Source organism: Setaria viridis, chromosome 7 (assembly GCF_005286985.2).
Source record: "Setaria viridis chromosome 7, Setaria_viridis_v4.0, whole genome shotgun sequence".
Lineage (NCBI taxonomy): Eukaryota > Viridiplantae > Streptophyta > Magnoliopsida > Poales > Poaceae > Setaria > Setaria viridis.
The window spans coordinates 10,598,502-10,622,675 of NC_048269.2; positions in this window are offsets into that span (position 1 = coordinate 10,598,502).

Below are 24,174 nucleotides of genomic sequence, written 5' to 3' on the forward strand. Positions count from 1 at the left end.
CAGGAAGCACACGTCTTGAGGTATGCCGAAGCACAAGCAGTTAGTGAAGAAAGTTGGGAGAGATTCATACCGACTGTGAGAAAAAAGGGCAAAGCGAGGAATACCAAACGCGCCCCAAGCTGTCCCCTCCCTCCGTTCTTTTTTTATTCCGCCCGAGTTGATGATTTTTTGTTTCCGCATGCTGTTTTTGTTTCTTTCTACCCGCAACAGAGGTCATCGCACGTCTCTTTTTTTTTTGTTGTCGCCCCAGCCAAGCAATTGATGAAGCTACAATTAGATATGAAAATGTGCAAAATGAAAATTTTTTGACATGTGATTCATCTCGAATTTAATCACAAAAATTGAGTACAACTTGATATTCCATTAACCGTGTATAAACTGGCTACATGATCACGTTTATAAAACTAGTACATTGCTTTTTCATTGACTATTTTGTACACTCTGCTACTTCATTTTTCTCAGGAACCAACGTCAAGATGGCCCTCCGGTTCTGCTGATCTGTGTCATTCTCAGTTCGCTGGACTGACTGGTATCACTATCAACCATCGCTGATACTTCCTCAAATGCTGCAAACACTGAGCCAAAAAAAAAGAGAAGGAAAAACACTAAAATAATCTGGAACTCTATGGCAACAGCAATCATATAAACAAGAATCTTGAAAATCTTCACCCTTGAATGGCCATGGATCAATGGCAAGCACGATCAGCAAGTGTACTCCAACGCAGCTGTGGACAGCATGGCAGACGCCAGTGACAAAGATACTGCCATGATCAGCTGAGGAGGATGCATTGCTAGCTTGTGATTCCTAACTATTATAATCTGATTGAAATGAAAAAACAGTGTTGGAAATGATAATCTGAAACATTAGCAGAAGACGAGCTGAAAATACACTATGATTGTTTTCTGGAAATAAAGGATTGGCGCTTCTAGTTCATCATCAAGCTTTTGTCTGCCTCTAGTAGCATATTTTCTTATTAGCACCTTGAATTCAAAATTAGCGAAAAATGATAAATCCTGTAAACAAATGACAGGACCATGGAGGTACATCACACCAGGTGGCAAATTTCTTTCACTGAATGAACTTGGCATTGATCTGAATGGAAAATTCTACTTTGAGTGGTCGTATGGAAGATGTAACATCCTAATAGAAGAGCATTCTGAATCTAATGTTCACACGATCCTCCAAGAATTAATTGCAAATCTGATGACACATTCTAATTAGCTTATCTTTTGTACTGAGCTCATATTGTAGTTGAATGCAAAAAAAAATTGAGAAACAGCTATTTTAAATATGCAATATAGATCAATAGCTTCTTTTGGCCAATATAGATCATAAAATTATAACAATTATGCATCTGAACTTTCTGGGTAAAGGTAGCTTCTCGGCAAACAAATCTGAACAAAGATGAGTGAAACAGATCTGAACAAATCTCTACAGGCTCATACTCTATCGTCAGGCAAGAATAAATAGACCTATGACAGAACCCCGTATCAACAAAAGAGATTATATTTGTACAGAAAAATAGACATGTGCAGGTCAAGTAAGTTTCAATGTTCCATTGACAGCGGTTCAACTGGCCATATGACCGCATTGAAGTTACCATTCAGACAAAGTATAACAAAAACTGCTGACAATGGGCTATTCTGCCACATAAAGGAGATTCAGGCAAAAAAAATGACAGAAAATGTCAAAAAGGTTTGATCCAAAAGGCATTTCAACACATTTCACGGTTAAATGTGCACAAGTCAAGGAAAACGTAAGTGCACATATAGGTTGTATCACTTGTATCACCAAACAAATTCTCCATTGAACCACACATATATATGAAGTTCAAATCTTAGCATCGAGCTGCAACAAAGATGAACAGGGGAAGGGGAATGAGCAGTTCAGCGATCCCACCAGTGTCTCCGATGACAGGACGCCCAATGAGGATATAGTATAGTAGCAGGCAGCTGCCGGGCCTGCCTTTAGCCAAATCATAAAAGCCATGGCTATTTATGAGCTTATGACTGATTAGCTATGTCAGAAATAATGCCATCTATGGACATAAACATTTTAAATCTATGCAACCTATAGCATGAGGGGAATTTTCCTAGTCGTAAATAATGATGTACATGGAAGCATAAATAGTATGTGTATGTACTCAACATCATGGAGATTTCTATTTGCAAATACATAAATGCATTTTGTTTGGACAGAGGGTGGGATGGCATAAAACATGAATATTTTACAATTAGCCATGACTAGAATGATACACCGCACAAAAATTAGCATCGTATACTCAACTTTGTAGTGCCTAATCAAATCCTGTTGACCAGGTGCAGGTTTAATGCTATGCAACTAAGCCACAAAATATGCAATGCAAGCCTGGCCATCAGCCACAAAGATTTGTGAACCCAAGTTGATTTGACAAATCAGTAAAGTGTAACATTTTAAACAAAATATTAATGGAAGCACAGTATATAGTTCAGGGGCAAGGCAAGACCCTGTAAGTAAGGGACTATGTTACTATAGTTTACATCTGCAATTAAAGAAAGGTCAGCCTTACACCACACAAAAGTTGCACGCCCCCTGCAAGTACAAAGTTTGTAACTGGTTATCGTGATTACAAATTTTGGATCTTGTTGAGATAGGAAACCATATATCTCCAAAAGAGGAGAGTGTATCCATATAGCAAAAGATCTTTAGGTCTGGTCATAGAAAACTATATTCTCTGCTAGTGCGAAATCAACAAAACAACCAAAATAGTATTTTAGAATCTGGAGACAACTGACACAAATTTGTGAACTGAACAATAACAACCTCAGCAAGGTAACTTAAATATCTATATAACTGAAAGCTGCAGCCTTTAGATCAATTGGGAATCGATTTAATCCATCCAAACATTTAGCTAATCATGCATATTAGCAGTTTTTCTATTAAATGTTTGTTGACTGCAACATTTGCCAGCAGGAGTATGCTGAATATGAATGTTTCAGAAACACGTCATGGGGTTGCTAAATTTGAGTTCCTTTCATCCACGGATGTCAGCCATGATATTTTTTTAAGATACAATAATGTTCAACATTCCTGAGTATATCGACTAGGAACTTTTTTTTATTTTTAACCCTTTTTTTCTTTATTTTTAAAAATAACCTCAGCGGGGTTTTATTTGCGCGGCCTAACCCTTTTGGCCGCGCCAGACCGCCTGGCGCGGCAGGAACATGCTGCCGCGCCACATGCACTGGCGCGGCAGCCCCCTGCCACACTGGCGCGGCGAGTCGCGGCGCCCACCTAGGCGCTGACGTGGGCGTGCGTTCACCGCGCCAGCCCGCCTGGCGCGGCAGGGCCAACACTAACTCCACGCGCCGGCTCCCTTCCTCCTCCCTCCCTCCTTTCTTCCTCCTCCAGAAACGCCTGAGCCCGAAGCTCCAGCGCCGCCCCCCGCCGCCCCACCCCCAAATCCACCCAAAATCCGGCGTTTTCGGTGGGGGAAAGTAGTGGGAATCGATCCCTGCTTCGTGTGGAAGGTATTTCCCTACTTATTCTCGTGTTTTACCGTTGCATTTGGTAGATCGGAGGATGTTTAGGTGACTTAGGGTTAGGTTAGTGATTTGAAATTTCAATGAAATGCAATGGTGTTTTGTGTTAGATGATACGTAGTTCATACGCAATTGAGTCTCTGCCCGCGATATTGACGTGTAGAACTTATTGATTTAAGGATATATTCATTGAATCGTATAGTGTAATGTATATGTGTATTTTTTGTTTGCAATTTGTCCAATATATGTAATGTGTGTAGTTGATATGTCGAATATGTGCAATGTGTAGTGTATATGACATGGTGAAATGTTTGTATTTTGTAGATGGATCGTTTAGTTCGATTTTTTCATGGTGGTGTTGTGAAACAAAATGGGGAGTTAGAGAATATGAATGAGTCAATTGAAATATTTGATGGTCCTCCAAGTTTTAGTGATTTAGTTGACCGTGTAATGACGAAGTATGGATGTAGAGCGGATGAGATCAGTTTGAGAGGTCGTTTTGATTGTGGGAAAGCTAGAGCTCATTATGTTCTCATGAAGTTAGCATCCGATGCGAATTGGAAGCACTATAAGGATGTTGTGCACGAAGCTAATGTTGCATGTTTGGAGGTTATAGTCGAAATTGTTCGTATGCCTGGCCCAAATGTTGTCATGAGGGAGGAAGTGACGGTAGTGAACCATAATGGTACCCAGGAGTCAGAAATGTTGCATCACGTGTTAGGTGAAACAGAACGTGATTTTGACTTGGCTATTGCCAATGATGATTTTCCCAATAACATTTTTGAGAGGGATGAAGCAAATATAGATGTTGATAATGTCTCTATGGGTTCCGAAGTTTATGAATTGGAGGAAGATGGGGTAGTAGGTGAGGAGGTAGAGGAGGAATCACTATTTGAGAGTGGTGGGCATGAATATGAGAACGTCGGGGTAGAAAATGAAGAGGATGGACTGCAATTTGATACCGCAACCGTACATGATGTAGAAGGCATTCGTCGTATGGACGATTGTTTTTCTTACACCCAGTATGAGTTGCGGATGTTAAAAGAACGTGATGTCGAACTGCCATCCGTTCCCAATGATAAGGACATAAGTATGGTTCACAAAGCAATATGTGAATCTAGTATGGTGAATGCCGAAGGGACGTCCATTGGTGAGAGTCCAGTGATTAAGAAGGGGATGAAGTTCAATAGTCTTGAGGAGCTGAAGTTTTTCTTGGCTGACTACGCGGTGAGGTTACATAGACCTTTTAGCGTAGTTCATTCTGACAAGAACTTAAGATACAATGTGATGTGCAAGCAAGGATGCCATTGGCGTGTATGGTCTCGGCTAATATCAAGCACCGGACAATGGAGAATTTCAAATGTTGTGCAACCGCATACTTGTCGGTCGTCACAGCCGAAGCGAGAGCATGTACAGTGCACAGCAAAGTACCTTGGACGGCGTATCCTAGGCATTATCCGTAAAGACAGTGAGACATTGGTGCCATCACTCGTGGAGTCCATCTTCATCTTTAGTGGGTACCGTGTGAAGTATTCGAAGGCTTGGCGGGCGAAGCAACACGCTGTTGCCCTGCTTTTGGGCGACTGGAAGGAGTCGTACGGCATGGTTCCTAGGGTACTCTCAGCTATAACCTACTACAATCCCGGAGTTAAATGGTGGATCAACTCATGTGGCATGATGCTTCCTAACAATGGAGTGTTGAAGCATATACTGCAAAGGGTATTTTGGTGCTTCCCTCAATGTAGTGAGGCATTTCAACATTGTCGTCCTGTGATACTGGTGGACGGTACATTCTTGACTGGCAAGTACAAGGGTACATTAATGATGGCAGTTGCTGTAGATCCAGAACAACAGATTGTGCCTCTTGCTTTTGCCTTGGTCGAGAGTGAGAATAATGAGAGTTGGTCATGGTTTATGAAACTTGTTCGGGTACATGTTCTTGGACCTTCACGGATAGTGTGTATGATATCAGATAGGCATCATGGGCTTCTAAATTGTGCGAAGGACCACATTGATGGTTTTCCACCGCTTGTGCATAGGTGGTGCATGAGGCACTTTGCTGCCAACATGTCGCGTCGGCAGAAGAGCAATCGTGTGATTGGAAAATTGAAATTATTATGCAAGGTTCATACAGAGAGAGAATTTCGTGAGAAGTTAGAAGATTTAGTGAAGGACTTGAACGACGACGCAAAAGAATGGTTGAAGGGTGAAATGGGGGACAAGGATAAATGGGCGCAGGCTTTCGATAAGGGAGGGATGCGGTGGGGTATTATGACCACGAACTTCTCGGAATCACTCAACGGAGTTTTCAAAGGCATCCGAAGTAGGCCCGTCGCTGGAATTATTGAATACACATTCGAAAAATGCAACGCCTACTTTGTGAACCGATGGGGAAAGGCACGTGAAATATTAGATCAAGGCTATAGAATTGGGCAAGTTGCAGATAATTATTTATCAGAGGCTGAGCTTAGATCCGTGCACCACTTAGCAGAACCATACGGGCCAGAAAGGATGGTGTATTCTATAAGAAGTTACGGTACGACTAACATTGGGGGTGAGAGTCATGGAGGCCGACACTATAGAGTGGATCTGCACGAAGTTTCGTGCACCTGCAATGTTCCTCAATTGTTGCACCTTCCATGTTCACACTTCATTACAGCTTGCAAGGCAAGAGGTCTTAACTTTGAAAGCCCCATGTACATGTCACCGTTGTACTCTAGGGAGCACACCATCAAAATTTGGGAATCAAGCTTTCAACCTTACCTAGATCCGTCACAATGGCCGGCATATGAAGGGGTAGGGTACGTGCCTAACCCCAGTTTAATGAGAAATAAAGTAGGAAGGCGGCAGAAGAAGCGTTTCACAGGCGAGATGGATGTGTCCGAAGGGAGGCTTTCTGCAGATTATGATACTGGTGATTTTGATATTGACAAGTCGGAAAATCATTGCTCCAAGTGCCACAAGATCATCAGGAATTGCACATGCCGCAGTAGAAAATCAAAAGGCACTAAATCTAGACCGAGCAGTAATAGGCCGCGTACTTCGAACAATTGGGTATGCGCGTTGCTTGTATTATGCGTGGCTATTATTTTATCTTTTTTATAGTAGTACATTATCATATTTTCCGTACTTATTATGTAATGAAGCTTTTTACTAATGATCATTTATGTTGTTTCTTTAGGATGGCGGCCCCGGGGTACCCTCTTCTTGAGGCTGCTTACGACTTGCACCACCGTGCCCACCACCTCACGGACCTGAATGAGGTATAACAATGGTTGCTAATTTTTGCTGATGAATGCATACCTTAGGATGAGAATTGCAAGATTTTCGTATGAAATGTTCTTATAAATTAAGGATGTGCCTATCGTTACTATTCGCTTGTGTAGAGTGTAAACAATTTCATACTGCAAATGTCATTTGTATCATATTTGTGTTACTTACCACTTTAGAAGCCCGTTATTCACAATTGGATTGACTTCTCATTTTGGTAATAATCTTATAATGTTTTGCAGAATTTGACACCACTCAGGGCTAGGGTGCACTCACCACTTAGGTGGGATGAGCGGTACGCCCAGTACCTGCAGAGAGCAGGTTTCTTGGATATCGCTGTTCAGGTCGTGGGGGGTCTCCCTCCAATGGACGGACCACTGTTGACCGCTATGGTCGACAGGTGGCGTCCGGAGACTCACACGTTCCACATGCCCTTCGAAGAAATGACCATCACAATGCAGGATGCGGCTATGATACTCGGCCTTCCACTGCATGGGCAGCCAGTGACAGGTATTATCCAGAATGAGAATTGGCGTGATATGGTCGAGATGCATATTGGGATTAGGCCGCCAGAGCCAGAGGGCGGAGATAGCTCGAAGAAGACGTCCGGTGTTAGCTCGGCATGGTTGAGGGAGCACTTCGAGGTGTGTCCTCCGGGAGCAAATGACGAGGTCGTGCAGCGCTTTGCTCGAGTGTGGCTATGGCACTTTGTCAGTACATTCCTCCTTCCAGATGCAGCTGGGAACACAGTATCGTGGATGGTTCTCCCCATTCTAGGTCAAGTTTGGGAAAACATAGCCACTTACAGTTGGGGCTCAGCGGCTCTTGCCTGGCTGTACAGACAGTTATGTGAGGCTTGCCGGCGCACAGCGAGAGATTCCAATGTTGGAGGGTGCACTTATATGCTCCAGATATGGATTTGGGAGCGAATGCCCGTGGGTCGACCTTCCCGCCTCCGTGTCGATGTAAGTCACAACGGCTAATTCCTTTTTCTACGTTAATGTTCGAAAAACTATTGTATCATGTGACCAATTGGACTTACTTGCAATTTCAGCCATGGCATCGAGACGATGCTCTTCCCACGTTCTATCACGTGTGGAAGCATGTGCGGCCCGTTCGTGGCAATCCGGATAGGCGCTACAGGGCCTACACGAACGAGTTTGATGTTCTCACGCAGCATCAGGTAATTTGGTAACCATAATAGTTTTTTAAGCTAACTTGCGTATAATGGTAGATGAAATAAGTATTGCGTGAAAATTTTTGAAGGTGGAATGGAAACCGTATGACCGTGAGCAGCTTAGCCATATCGTCTTTTCACCGACGTGCTACAGAGACAGAGAGCTGTGGAGGTGCACGACCCCAATGATACTGTACTACGTGGTAGAGTTTCATATGCCGCATAGGGTGATGCGGCAGTTTGGGAGGATGCAACCGTGCCCTCCTTTGGAATTATCGACTTCGCAGCTGCTGCACAGGTACGCAGGAATAAATAACTATTGGAGGGTATTCAATTAACGCAATTAATGTGTTATACTAATACTTCACTAATTTCTGATGCAGTATCGACCGCAGAAAGCGGTACAAGGAGAATGATTGGAGAGTGAAGCATGACCGGTACATCCACCTGTGGCAGAACAAGGAAGGATGCGATCCTGAAGGTGGACCGTACTGGCGACCCAACAATGAGTACATAAGATGGTACTGTACTTCAGCGAGAACCAAAGTGAAACCATCTTGGACTAATGTGCCCATTGAGGATGCACCGTCTGATGATGACGCTGACATAGCTGACGCGTACGACACCATGACACGCCATGGGACACAGCCTGAGCGTGCACCTCTCCACGACTACATGGTAAGCTTTCGGTTTGTAATTATAGTATCGTCACATTGATCACTTATGGAATGAAAACTCCTGCGTGCAGGGACAGCAGCTTGCAAGGCTCTCTAACGAGGCGGGCGTGATTATGGAGCACGCTGTTGGGGAAGGTGATAGTCTGCTTCGTGCTTTTGCAGAGGTAGAAGCCCAAACAAATTTTCACTTATACTCGTACTATCTTTGTAACCATCAATAACATAGTCGTGAATATATGGCAGAGGGTTCGTAAAAGTTGCAGGCGAATGGCGCAGAGGATGAACTGCATGACATCCTCAGATGCGCACGACGGGGGCAATGTCCAGGGTACTTCTTCAGGATCACGTCGGACTGCATTGGTGACTACCCCCAGGGCTGCAACACCGTCCACTGCGGCAGGTCCTAGCAGGAGATCGCGAGGTAAGGAACCCGCATCCCCTCAGGAAAGCGAGGACTCGGAAGGTGAGCAGTCTGAGGATGATGACCCTACGTATGGTGAGGAACTCGAGATTTCTCACGATGCTCCACCTGTGACTCAGACGCAGGGAGAGTCCAGCCAGGTATATTCAGAAGTTCCTCCAAATTCAATTATACATTTTAATGTTCGCTCCTGAAGTGTCATACAAATTTTATTATTTGTGCCCAATTATTCAATAGGAACCTGCAACTCATACCCGGTTGCCACGCCGGCGTCGTCGTTCCCGGGACCACACCGACGTTGGCAGCGCCAATGTGCTGCCCACGCATCCAAGGAGGGAGCGTCGCCCAAGAGATCCTTTTAGCCCTCCGGATGAGCGGCGGTCACGCCACTAAACCTAGCATGTGCCCAATTATTCCATAAGTTGGTTGTTAGGTTTATTCATGTCACGTTTGTAAAAGACTAAGTTGGTTGTTACGTTTTTTTATGTCCGTACAATGTTATATGTTTGCTCCATGATGTACTTGTAGTTCGTGTATTTTTCCGTAAATGTTCAGCACAAAAATACGTTTCGGATTGTAAAGCGCGCTCCTGACGCCCCACCCCCCTGGGCCGAAACCTATTGAAAGTTTACTAAAATTGGCGCGGCAGCGCACCCCTGCCGCCACCACCCCCCCGGCGAAACCTACTGAAAGTAGATTTCGTTTGGCGCGGCAGCTCACCCCTGCCGCGCCAGGCGGCCTGGCGCGGCAAGACCGGCCACCGCCCCCGGCGAAACCTACTGAAAGTAGATTTCGTTTGGCGCGGCAGCTTACCCCTGCCACGCCAGGCCGCCTGGCGCGGCAAGACCGGCCACCGCCCTCGGCGAAACCTACTGAAAGTAGATTTCGTTTGGCGCGGCAGCTCCCCCCTGCCACGCCAGGCCGCCTGGCGCGGCAAGACCGGCCACCGCCCCCGGCGAAACCTCCTGAAAGTAGATTTCGTTTGGCGCGGCAGCTCCCCCCTGCCGCGCCAGGCCGCCTGGCGCGGCAAGGCCAAACCCCCCCCCCCCCCTCCCCCGAAACCTAAGGATTTTCCTATTGGTTGAAAAGGATTCAAACATCAATTCAAATACTAATTTGAATTCAAACGACCAAAATCAATGCGCCTGAATGCAATAATTAACTCCTATGATTCATTTTAGAAAAGATTTAAATGCCCAAGAAATTAAATAAAACCTTAGAAAATCCTTAAATCTTTAAGCAAAAGTAATTAAATTCTTGTAAATTCTAACAAATTTTATTAATTTGCAAAAGTTGAAAATTAGGGGGTTACGAAACGTTCGACACGTTTACAGTGATTCTCACTCCACTACCTCACTCTCTACGCACTCGATCAGCTAGTAGTACAGAATACTAGGAGTAGGTAGCAAATCAGATCAGCTGCCTGAGAAGTGCTGTATGTGAGAAACAGAAAAAAGATGAAATAAAAAGGAACCAAGGAATCTACCGTCCGGTTTCCTGCAAGCGACCCAAGGAAACGCGTGGAAATTGGACGCTGGTCTGTGCACGGCCTGTGCACGGCCTGGCCTCTCTCGCATAGTTCACGACGTCGTCGTCTAGTCGGGATGTTTCGTCGGTTTGCCTTTGTTTCCATTCAGGTCTACCTTATTCCTTCCGGGTCGGGAAGATGCATGGAGATTGACTACGGTGATCCGTGGACAGGAGGTCAGGAAAACAGCACGCCAAAACCACAAGAAGCCAGTCATGTCACGGCAAACTTTGATGCGTTTGAACATAGTTCTCTCGGAAATGAAAATAGTTTTTGACAACTAATTGTAGTTCCCAGAATAAACATAAACATAATGTTCTACATAGTTTTCACAGCTATAGAGAAACATGATCCAGCTACATCAACACGTTCATCTAGTCCGAGTCACCTTCATATAGTAACTCGTCGTCATCATCATCATCATCATCTCCGGCAACAACAACTCCCTTGCCTTTCTTATCGACATTAACCTTACCAACAGGTAAATCGGCAACAAGAGCCTTCATCGTCTCCATCTGTGCCTCTTCCGCTTTTTGTTGTAACTCTTCCATTTCAAGCCTTCTTTTTCTTGCCCTAACTTGCTGCAAATATTGTTCCCATGAACCCTCAGGGTATTTCACATTCGGATCAACCACATAACCTAAGCGATCTCTTTCCTCCATCAACCTTTGTTTCTCCAACTCCCTCTCCTCCTGCAACTTCCTCCTATTTTCTCTCTTCTCATTTTCAGTTAGAGGTCGTGGATACTTCGATCTATTTTGCCTCCAATACTTAATAATAGTTTTCCTTGCATAAAGTCCTTTAGGTTTCACTCCAGTCTCATGCACCATATCTTGATATATTTTTCCTCAAAGCAAGTCGTCGTCAGGATTAGGCACATCATACTTCTTCCTAATCTTTTCTTTAATTTCTTGTTGTTTCCTTAACTTCCATGGTTCCGATGTATTTCCCAACTTTAATAACAAATCATATCGACCACAAAAATCTTCCCAATCACATGTCCTTCCCTCCTGCAACAACAATTAAATATTCTTACAAATTTGAATCAAGTTACAAAATTCATAAAACATAAGAGATGAGTAGTTACTAACCCAGTAATCGCCATGTGCATTTCCACAGAACGAACCATATCCAAGTTCAGAAGGCACCACACCTTCTGTTGCCAATATACCACACTTGCATCTATCACTAGGAGAGGACAAACATGGCCACGGTGCATTTTCACTTTCAAACTCCCGCACTTCCTCCTCTGTTGGCCACATTGCCATTGGGCCGTATATATACTCATTGAAATCACACAACGGCCACCCATCCTGCAAAAAACCCATGACGTGAACTACTCATATGTAAAGTAACTACAAAACGCTGCTCCAACTTCCAAGCAATACATCAAGTTAAAGTATGAACAATATACTGCAAAATTATAACTGCTATCTAAACGACATACTAATATTCTCGTAATATACTTACATGAGTCTTTAGGGAGCATCGAAAGAATGGAGTAAACTTAGGTGGATCCCCTAAGTTAGGACGCATAAGCTTAGCAGGAACACCACACTTGCACATGGGAGGATCCCTCACACGCCTACAAGCAGCCTCCTGCTTCTCCTCATCGATCATCCTAGGTGGGTTTGGTGGAGGAGGAACCCAACGCCTAAACTGATGGTATGGTTTAAGCTCTGTGCTATGATATGGGAATAGGCGGATCCTAAGATCATATTTGTCGGGTCCATCGATCCACTGAAAGAAATCGCATGGTGCGGCAGGCAATGGATCAAAAGTCCATTTGCATACATAGAAGGCTCTTCCGGCTGTCTTTGGATGCCTTGATTGTTTCACCTCTGCTTGCGCGCCACATCTACAAAGTGGTACCGGAAGAGCAGGAGGTACGGGACCAACAACATTGGACTCGCCCACATAACGCACATACCACCTACGCCGTTTGTATTCACAACCAAACGACGCCATCTCACTTGGAAATCAAGTGCAACAAATTTAATACACAAACAAACTTTACACACGTAATCCATACTAGCTATATACATCATTTTGATAAAATGTAAACACTCGATCTACAAAATACAAACACTGAAACAAAAATGAGACTAATTAATTGAACATATAAAAAAAATAGATGTCATGTAAACCACACAATTGGATGAATATATACCTAAATCGAAGCATTCAACAAGTTCTACACGTCAATATCGCGGGCAGAGACTCAATTGCGTATGAACTACGTATCATCTAACACAAAACACCATTGCATTTCATTGAAATTTCAAATCACTAACCTAACCCTAAGTCACCTAAACATCCTCCGATCTACCAAATGCAACGGTAAAACACGAGAATACGTAGGGGAATACCTTCCACACGAAGCAGGGATCGATTCCCACTACTTTCCCCCACCAAAAACGCCGGATTTTTGGTGGATTTGGGGGTGGGGTGGCGGGGGCCGGCGCTGCAAGGTGCTGCTGTGTGGTGTGTCTGGAGAAGGAAGAAAGGAGGGAGGGAGGAGGAAGGGAGCCGGCGCATGGAGTTAGTGTTGGCCCTGCCGCGCCAGGCGGGCTGGCGCGGCGAACGCACGCCCACGTCAGCGCCCAGGTGGGCGCCGCGACTCGCCGCACCAGCGTGGCAGGGGGCCGCCATGCCAGTGCATGTGGCACGGCAGCATGTTCCTGCCGCGCCAGGCGGTCTAGCGCGGCCAAAAGGGTTAGGCCGCGCGAATAAACCTCCGCTGAGGTTATTTTTAAAAATAAAGAAAAATAGGGTTAAAAATAAAAAAAAGTTCATCGACTAGAGGGGTAACGATTAATTCTTATAGTTACTTTGTAAAAGTGGAGTTCCGGTTAGCAATTAGTTGATGACAAAATAGCAGTGGGATGCAAGCTAATCACCATAGAAATATGTAATTGGACAACATTTTAATGATCAAATCACACCATCCCTCACAGAATGAATTAAAAATCATCCCCCTTCCTCAATCAATAGATCGATAAACAAATCAATGCTGTCAGCAACCAATGTTGTCAAATGACACAAGAATCACATACTCTCCAATCTTATGTGGCAGCTTATGTTCAGGTAAAAAATTAAACAATAATTTGCAATTGCGCATCACCTTATGCATATTGTCCTTCCTGGAAAGCAAACGTTCCTAGTACGGCGAACAGATTTCTTGGACCCCGGATCATGGTCAAATCACCGCCGGGGTCATGAGGAACATAACTCTTTTGAGGAACATTTGGGTTGGGTTGCTGTTGAAAAGACGACCCAGGCCATCACCCACTGGATAAGAGGATCGCAACTCAGGTCGTAGAGGAACCTCGAACCTGAAGTGAGAAAGATGAAATTTTAAAGTATAGTCCAATAATCAATGAAAAGACAGTAGACCAGAGAAGAGGCAGTGAAATTATAAACACGTGCATACCTCTCTTGTGGAGAAAATTGCAATTTTAGGACTCCAAACAATGCGCTTCACTATTTATTTTAGGACTCCTATCGTCGACTTTGTTAAAATGACCCTCGAAACATTAGCACTTCGTTATACATCACATTTGCTCATTTTAAACACTTTTCCCAAATAAAATACATGTATTTTAGCATTAGAGGACCGTATTGCCCTCCGACTTTTTTTTCCTGGATGATTCCTGCATTTCCTGCATGCTGCTGGCCGCCAGCCTGGCCGGCCGCGCCTGGGCTGCCTGGCCGCCGCCTGGCCATGGCTGGTCGTGGTCGCGCCTGGGCTGGTCGCCGCCTGGTGGTCGTGGCCGCGCCTGGGCTGGCTGGCCGCCGCCTGACCATGGTTGGTCGTGGCTTGAGCTAGCTGGCCACCATGTACAGTTTAATATGTAACATAAATTATCAAAGATGATCCATACACAATTACAAGTAATAGATAAAATCATGAATTAGCACAAATGAGCTCATCTCATAGCATAAACAAGTTCATCTCAGAAGACCATAAATTAGTTCCAAACGAGATCCAAGTCATATGAAATAAAGCATGAGTTTACATCTCATCACAACTAAAATAATTCATCCAATGTGTAGCTTTCTCTTTGGAGTCATCTTTTTTTGGCGCTGTCGTGGGATGCTAGGTTCTGTTGGCGCAGCTTTTGTAACATTCTTCCTAGATTGCCTACGCTTCCTACAAGTAATCAAATAAATTAATATTGACATTTTCATTAAAGTTTCTTGATAAATAGAATCAGTTCTTACCTCTTTTTTGCTGTCCCATTTAGTGGGCACTTAGCACTAGCTTGCCTGTGACCTTTTTGTCCACATTTTTTTTCAAGTCATAGTTCCTGTGATCATCTTCTTTCCCTTTTCATTTGTTAGCGCAGTATCGTTGTCACATCCCTTCTCACCTTCACCCCCATTGGTAAATTCACCACCTTTCTTCTTGTGGCCACCTTCCATCCATCCCTTCCTTCTTAGTTTCCTTCGTCTTCCAACAGGTAATTTAGCAAGAGGTGCACCAACTAAAAATGGTAGGTCAACTTGTGGCCATTGTGTTTTGTCTATCATCGGCTCAATCTCTCTTCCATAAGCAGCCCTGAATATATTGACCGAGTAGTACTCATGCACAAACTATTCAAGATAACTCCCTGTTGGTGGATTACATAGGCCAATACATGTTGACATGGCTTACCAGTGTGCTGCCATTCAAGACATGTACAAGTCCTTTGGTGTAACTTGTAATATGCCTCTCTACTCTGCTGCTATGTTCCCATACCTCTGCACTCCAATTAGAACATGGTACAATTTTTAAATATCCCTTTAGCTGATGCATAATAGCTGGAAGTATCCTGCCTTCAGGTAGCCTATATGCAATATTTCTTCTCTTGTTCCACTTTACCATGATCATTTCTCTAATCTTATCAGCTAGGTCAGCAACAAGCAAGTCTTTATGGTCTCTAATCCGGTTATTAAATGACTCAGCGACATTACTAGTCATGTAGTCACACTTTATTTCTGGATTGAAACCACACCTATACCATAATAGCTTATGATTGGTCTGTAACCATTTCACTGTTTCTGATGATTCCTTCATCATTCATGCTATATTTTCGTAGAATATGTCTTCTCTGTAAGCCCTTGCCACAGGATATATCTGGCCAAACCCTCTATATCTATTCGAGAAATTTTTGACACGATGATAAAAGCATTCTCTTTGCTCTGCATTTGGGAATACTTTCTTCACTGCATTATCCAAGCCCTTGCAAGCATCAGAACAAACAACAAGGAGTGAATGGTCACCTATAGCCTTCTTTAATTGTTCCATGAATTAAGTCCAGTTGTCTGTTGTTTCCGAAGCTATGAAGCTATAAGCGAGTGGATACATCCAATTGTGACCATCAACTGCTACAGCTGCCGCCAATTGACCATTCCACCTTCCATTAAGTGATGTAGCATCTATGCTCAAATGAGGCCTACAACCTTCCAAGAAACCATCAATGCATGGTTTAAGCGCACAGAACAAACGGTGGAAATATACTTGACCATCCACCTGAAGTACCTCAATCTCAATGACACTCCCAGCACACCGCTTCATTACCTCGGCCTTCCACCTAAACAAGAGCTCAAAACTCTCTTCCCATTTGCCATAAACCTCTTCAAGAGCACTTTCTTTACCTCGCCATACAGTGTCATATGCAATTTGACACTTGTGATCTGTCTGCAACTTCTTTTGCAATTCCTTAGCACCAATATTTGGATCATCTCTAAGGATACTCACAGCCTTGCTAGCTACCCACTTCAGACTTGGAGTTGTACTTATCTGCCTCATGCTAGATACACATGTATGCTTATCGACTAAGACAAAAAACAAAAGCAATGAGATTCATATTAATTTACATAAAAAAGAAGAATTAATGAAAGAAAAAAAATTATTCACCTCCACGGTGCTTTGGCCTTTATGTTTGGTGCCATTTATCCTCCAAGGGCAAGGGCAATCTTCAACACCGGACTTGCAAAAAGCCCTATATCTCGTCTTACATGACTTCTCGGTTCCCAAATCAAACTCCTTATTGATGGCAAATTGCCGCACTGCCAACTTGAACTCCTCCATTGTTGGGTACACTGTTCCTAAATCCATTGATGGGTTGTTCTTATCATATGAAATGACCATCTCACCCAGTATCTCATCACTAGTAGGAATGGCAGCACCATCATTATTTTGCCCAAGCTCATCATCATGCTCCTGCTCATCCATTGGGCAATCAAAGCCTTGTGCAGGTATATTTGTTGTGTCCTCCTCTGTCAAGCCTAAAAGCTCACAAATCTGTGACTCACTCATAAGTGCAATACGACCTTCGTCATCATGTGTCTCCACTATTTGTATGCTATCCCAATCAATTCTTTCCATATTTTCCACATGATCTACTTGGGGCCTAAAACAATGAATTCACGTTTTACTATTGTCTACTACTATCGTGGTAAAAAAAATAGAAATTTAGTGCAGCCAATACCTTTGCACTTCAAGAACAGGAATGTTGTACTCTATTGCCGGATGAGGAGCAGTGGCCAGAGCTGCATCCACCGTGGCTAGGGCACTAGGCGTCCCTATCATGGCCCCTGGCGGTACGGGATGGGCAGTGGCCAGGGCACCCGGTGCCATGGACATGCCCCCAGGTGGCGCACCAGGGCATCCGCTGCCGCGGTTCCGCGGCTACGGCACCCGGCACCACGGCCATGGCCCCAGGCGGTACGGGTAGGGCAGCCGCTGCCGCGGCTATGGCACCCAGTGCCGCAGTCATGACCCCAGGCAACGGTTCTCCATCCATGGCGGACGCCAGGACCTCCGGTGTGACGAACGGCGGCGTCTAGGGTGAGGAACGGCGGCGCGTCGCGATCTCTCATCGCGAGGGCGACAGAAACGGAACGTCGAGCAGGGAAGGGCAGGAATCGTCTAGGAAAAAAAGGCCTAAGGGCAATACGGTCCTCTAATGCCAAAATACATGTATTTCATTCGGGAAAAGTATTTAAAATGAGCAAATGTCAAAGTGCCAACGTTTCGAGGATCATTTTAACGAAGTCAACGATAGGAGTCCTAAAATAGCGAAGCGCGTTGTATGGAGTCCTAAAATTGCAGTTTTCTCTCTCCTGTGTGCTCTCGAAGACAGCTAGCTTCGAGTTGATAGGCATCCTATTCACCAACCGCTGACAAGTATCCATCCTGGGAGACAAATCAAATTGAACATATATCGTGACAGCAATAAGGAGTACAAGGAGTGGCTACGATTCAAATATGTTGTAGTTCTTTACATGGTTTATTTACAAACTGAAAAGAATACAAGGTTGTAAACGTTATGGCAGGCTTAGGAATGTGGTAGAGATGACGGAGTTAGCAATAACAAGATAAAGAACACAGACAAAAATGATGCACATATGACCTTCTAGTTGAGCAGATCTGTGGAGAACCTCGCTAAACAAGAAACCGATTCTACACAGGGAAGAAAATAATTAGAGAGAACTAGAATAAAGACTCTTTCTTTACTCGTTTTCTAACGATTTAGCACATACCTGAAGACTCCATGAGTAAGTATGAAAATGAAAAAAAATACAGCTCGGAGGGATGATGGGAAAGCTGCCTGACACGGGGGAGGAAATCCGCACCGCGACCCAGAGTTACCTACAGAATATGCGTGAAATTAAATGGTTAACTCAGATTGTTAAATCTAATACCCGGCTCAGACATGGCTCGGCCGGCAGGAACTCGACGGTGCTGCATGATATAAGGGGCGCACATGAGCAACGAATTAAAGAGAAGAAGAACAGGGGCACGACGGAGTGCTCACCGACGAGGACCTACGGAATCAGCTGTGGAAGGCAGTCAAACCAATACCGGATTGAAGATGACGGCCTGCGGGTGAGGTGCTGTCAACTGAATGCGGTGGAGGCCCTCACCGCCGGCGGCTGGGCGCGTCGAATCGAGGGTGGGAGCGATGGAAAAGGCGATCAGCTTGGGATGCACCGAAGGTGACCTAGCACCACGTCCCCGCGCCACCTCGTCGCGTCCGTGCCCGACACGCTCCGCGTCCGTCCCAAGCGAGAAGCTCGGGCAGGCGGGCAGCAACAGCGGATGGCGATTGTCGGCGGCGGATGCGGATGGCGATTGGAGGCGGCCGGTTCCGATGGTGAGTGGCGGCGGCGACTACGGATGGGGATTGGCGGCGAGAACGCTGTGGCGGCGGCGGCAACGGATGGAGATTGGAGGCGGCCGATTCCGATGGCGAGTGGCGGCAGCGACTACAGATGGGGAGTGGCGGCGGTGGCTGCGGATGGCGAGCGACGACAAGAACGCAACGAGGAACTGGAGGGGGAACAGCTCCGGCAATTGATGCCAATTAATCCTCACAAGCGGGCATCCATTTAATGTGTTCAGCCTGTAATTTCTAATCTGTAGCAGCCAATCTAAAGAGTAATTCCGTCGTGAATTTTTGGTTGTGCGGAGAGTGCGTACCAGGTGGCGAGGGTGGTGGCGGAGGAGCAGGAGGCGGCCCAGGCCGGCGCGGGCGTGTGCTCGATGTTGTAGGAGGCGCGGTTTTCGGAGATATCGTCGAGCCGCTTCTTGATCTGGCAGATGCGGCCGTAGAGGTCGTGGCGGAGAGCGACCTGGCCTGCGCACCGTGGCCACCAACCGACGACGCCGCAGCCCGGGGCCGCGGCGGCGGCGCGGCTCCGAGGAGCCCTTCCCCTCCGGCCCGCGCGGTGGAGGAAGTCGTCGAGTGCGTCCTCGGCCTCGAAGGCGACGTCCCGTGTCTGGCGCACCCAGACGGCGACGAACTCGTCGTCGCGGAGGCGGCGGTTGGCGAGCGGCGGCGGCAGCGAATGGCAGCGAGCGGGGGCGAGAGCAGAATGAGAACTGCACGATCTGAACGGACGACCACGTTCGGGAAAACAAGGCAAAGAAAAAACTGGGGGAAGCTGGGGGCGCGAGGGAAGGTGCGAGCCGGATACGACGGGTGAGTTCGGGTACGGAGCTTATTCCATAATCAGGGTATATATACAGTATAGTTATATATATATATATAGTCCTCTATATATATATATATATATACACACACACACATTTAAGAGGTGTCGCAGTAGAGAATCTGAATACAAGATAATTTCAAATTGCAGGTCGTTTTGGTTTTTCTAGGTTAATAGATACTAGCAAAGATGCCCGTACGTTGCTACGGGTTTTGCACTCGGAACAATAATAATAGTTTCGTCGTACACACAAACATTTTTCTTGATTTTGCGCGGTTTCTTATATCACTTTTTTAGTTTTGGACATACACGCAGGTGAAATTAAACCCTATTATTAAACTATAAAAAACTATAAATAAATGATTCTTAGAAGATGAACTCATGCCATTTTCATACACAATAGATGAGCACGTGCTTGTGAGAAATTGAAACTAATATATTGAGTTAAGGAAAAAGAAGTGGTTCAAACTCATCACCAATCACCCTGCTCTCCACGCCTATCCTGGAGGCCTGGACACGCCTGGCTTATTATTTTTACGCATCCACGAACACATCATTTCAGCCTCCTTCACTATACCCTTAAATTGAAGCCACACGTTAGTATACCATTAGAGCCGACAAGCTAGTAGTAAAAAAATTGTGTAAAGTGCAGTTCATAAGGCTCAAGAATGGATGGATGGTATTATAAAGTTTGACAGATGATCCATAAGGTGATGATCATTGGTTTGTCAAATGGATGGATGGATGATAACATTAGGTGGGTTTTTTGAAGGCAAGCACGTACCAACATAACAGCGGATGCAGAAACAGAATTGTCCCGAGTGCAGTTCATAAGGCTCAAGGCACACAAGCGTATTGTTGTGCACTGGGTGATTAATTCATCATCAATGGGTGCTTCAAGCCTCAGGAACTCAAACATCAGCTCAGCCTCCTTAGCAATACACTTGAAACCATCGTTTTGCATTAGTACAATGACCATAAAAAATCCGAGCAAAATAATAAAAAAAACATCCAACTCGTCAAGGCAAATTTAGGTGCTAATTTATCCTTAACAAAAAAGGGAGCCACCAATTTCTTCCGGTTGGCCTACTGCATTTCTATAATGCACCTAAATATTTCTGCTATTTTACCTACGGTGTATACACCAAGTTGGACAATGCTAGACTGCCAGGTTGTCCTACATTTCTATAATGTACCTAAATATTTCAGCTATTTTAATTAATGTATATATACCAAGTTGGATAGTGCTAGACTGCCAGTTCAAGCTACCCATATGGATGACAAATAAAGGATAAAAATTGAAGAACCAGGACAGATTTACTGCCTTGCATCTACTCTGTTACTCCCACAGGATACTACACACACTAAACAAATTCTTTAGGAGAGAGTTACTGTAATCTCGTGAATGAGCATAGTAACGATCGTAACTCAAAGTGGCCAGCTATATATAGTCATGTAATAAATGATTCTTAGAAGATGAACTCATACCATTTCCATACACAATAGATGAGCACGTGCTTGTGAGAAATTAAAACTAATATATTGAGTAAAGGAGAAAGAAGTAACGCCCTACTCTCCACGCCTATCCTGGAGGCCTGGACACGCCTACGCCTGCCTACATGCCGACAACAATGGTTCACCGGTGTACTTGGTACTGGAGCAGGATGGACAATGCAAGTGATGACAATGCCATTAAGAAAACTCCCAAAGCCCATATGCACATTGTGTACGAATCGTATGAGAGCATTTCTAGTAAATTCAGATTACATGGCCTTCCAACATCAAGTGCATATTGCTGCTGTTTAGATCATAGTATTTCAATAAACAGATTCAGTAACGACGATCAAGTTGCCTATTTGGTTATTTCATGAGAACGTACCTGGCAACGGGATCGCGAGATTGTCGCCCGGTGCGGCCACAGGACTCCTCATGGCATTCACATTCATGACATCCGTGACGGTGGTCTCGTAGCTCGAGGCGATGGCGGGCAAGGTATCCCTGACCTGCACGACGTTGGAGAGGTACACGACGGACAGGTTGTTGTCGAATGAGTTGAAGCAGACGCAGGGCAATGGGACAACGAGCTTCTGCCCAGCGTCAAGCGGCGCGTCCGGGTCGGTGGAGGCGAGGCTGTTCTCGTTGCGGATCTGGTCGGCAGAGGCGAACCCCGTGAAGACGACGTCGGCGACGGTGGCGAGCGTGTCGGCGGGGCGCGCGGCGTAGCGGACCGCGACGGACTTACGGACGCCATTGGCGCAGGAGCAGTGGGTGGGCACGCGCACGAAGAGGCCCATGGGTAGGATGCGGTGCGCGGTGCCGGGGCCCTCGAAGTCGAGCGCGTTGGCGGCCAGCAGCGCCGCCGGGTCGGGGAAGAGCGCGGCCACCTCGAACACCTTTATTTCGGCGTACAGCGTGTAGCCCAGCTGCGCCTGGCAGGGAGGGGGCCGCCGACTGCCCGCTCCGCTGGCTGCCGCGAGGCCGCTCCGCCGCCCGCCCTCGCTCCCCGCCGCCCCTCCCTGCTCCCGCCGGATCTGGATCCGGCGCAGGGCGCGGCTCGGAGGAAGCGGGAAGCGAGCGGCCGTGGCGGGCGGGCGGGCAGCTATAGCCCAGCAGCGCCTGGCATGGAGGGGGCCGCCGGCCGCCCGCTCCGCTGGCTGCCGCGAGGCCGCTCCGCTGCCCGCCCTCGCTCCCCACCGCCCCTCCCTGCTCCCGCCGGATCTGGATCCGGCGCAGGGCGCGGCTCGGAGGGAGGGGGAAGCGAGCGGCCGTGGCGGGCGGTGCGGCGCGGCCGTGAAGGGTGGGCACGCGGCCTGAGCGGCCGAGGCCAAGGTCGGGGAGAAGTTTTTCCCCTTTAACCCCCTCCCTTCCCTCCTTTTTTCACCCAAGCCCCCCTATACTCAGAATTGGACCGCGGGTTGATTTCACGAAATGTCAGGATTTTTTTTGCAAAAGTAGCCCGACGGACGAAACCTCCTGGCAGAAACGTTACTTACTTTAATAATAGGTAAAGATTATTACGCATCTAACATATACCATATTTAGATGCATAGCAAAAACTATATACTAAAACATCAAAACGACCTACAATTTGAAATGAAGAGAATAGATCCTGTCGAATACGAGGAAAATCTCTCTGACCAAGGACATGCGTCAAGCTTCTGGATTCTGGAGCAGCTCTCGCCGGCACGCCTGCAATGGACGCCGATGGCGTCGGGATGGAAGAGGCCCCCGCTAGTAACGTCAGCTGGGGTTTGGTCCAGGGAGTGATCTACTCGATGGTGTAGATGTGCTAGCTTTTCGTAGTGTAGTTGAACAGTTTGGTCTTCACCCAGTGGAGGCGGCCCAGTCGATGGCGTTCTCTGATGATGGTGCTTCTGTGCTTGAGGACGAGTGAATGAACGAGAAAACTGGCGAATGAAGAATGGCCGGATCCATGGAGGACTTTGGCAGATCCAGCGGCAGCAACAAGACCGGCGACGACGACAATGAGTTGCAAAAGGAGGGAGCAGATACCGCCCATCAGGACAACTAGACGGGGTGTCCCCTCTACCCCTACCTCCACTAGCTAATTTTGATTTGAATATTTAATTCGGAAAAATAAGGATCTTTTGTGTTTTCGTGTGACCTTTTATTTTCTCAGACCACGATGACCAGCCCACTAAAGGGACCGAGACATCCCAAGAGTTGGTTGAATTAGATATTCTAAAATATAAGGCTACAAACACATATAAAAACATAAATTCAATTTCCATCTAAATGTTTGTCACACCCCAAAATATTTGATTTTAGGATTTGAGTAAGTTGCACAAATAGTTACATTTTCTCTTAATTCTAAAAAGTTTCTCAAGATTTATTCTCTTGATAGGAAAATTAGTATAGGAAAATAATTAGTTATTTTTCTAAATTAAATTAATATGATATAAAGTTGTTTTATGCGTGTTGCATTCATGCCGATAGCATTTAGTGTCTTGAGCGTGTAACAGTTTTCAAAAATATGTTTAGATGGTGATTAGATTTTTCTTGAATTTTTCAAAATCTTCTCAAATTTATTCCTCTTCTCATATAGCTTTATCCAATTTTTGGAAGGTTCTAGTAATTTTTTTACAACTTCCAAATATTTTATTTCTATTCTTCATGTCCCAAACTATCTCTGGATTTTTTTCAAACTTTTCTGGGAGTTTCGAGATATTTTTCGTGATTTAAAAATATGAGTCTTCTGTGTTTTCATGTGGCCTTTTATTTTCTCGGACCACATGTTCGACCCACGTTGCTTTTCTTTTCTGCGACATCACTGCTGCTAAATGTAGTTGCAATGTATGCAGCTCTCCTGATGAGCTACCTCCAATCTAGAGGTGGAGAGCCATCGGCATCCAGCTGTGCGGAAGGCGTGACTGGGTTAGGGTTAGGATTAAGACTTATGCTTGGGTCCTTGGGGTGAATGATTGGGCCAGTAATGTCTTTACTCTTGGGGTGGGGTTGGTTGAAAAGATGAGAAAAGTTCCGACAAAATAATCATGAAAATGGTTAGGAGGCCAAATTATTTTTCTGTCTTTTAGCATTATCATTTTCGTATTTGTCGCCACAAAATACAAGGAAA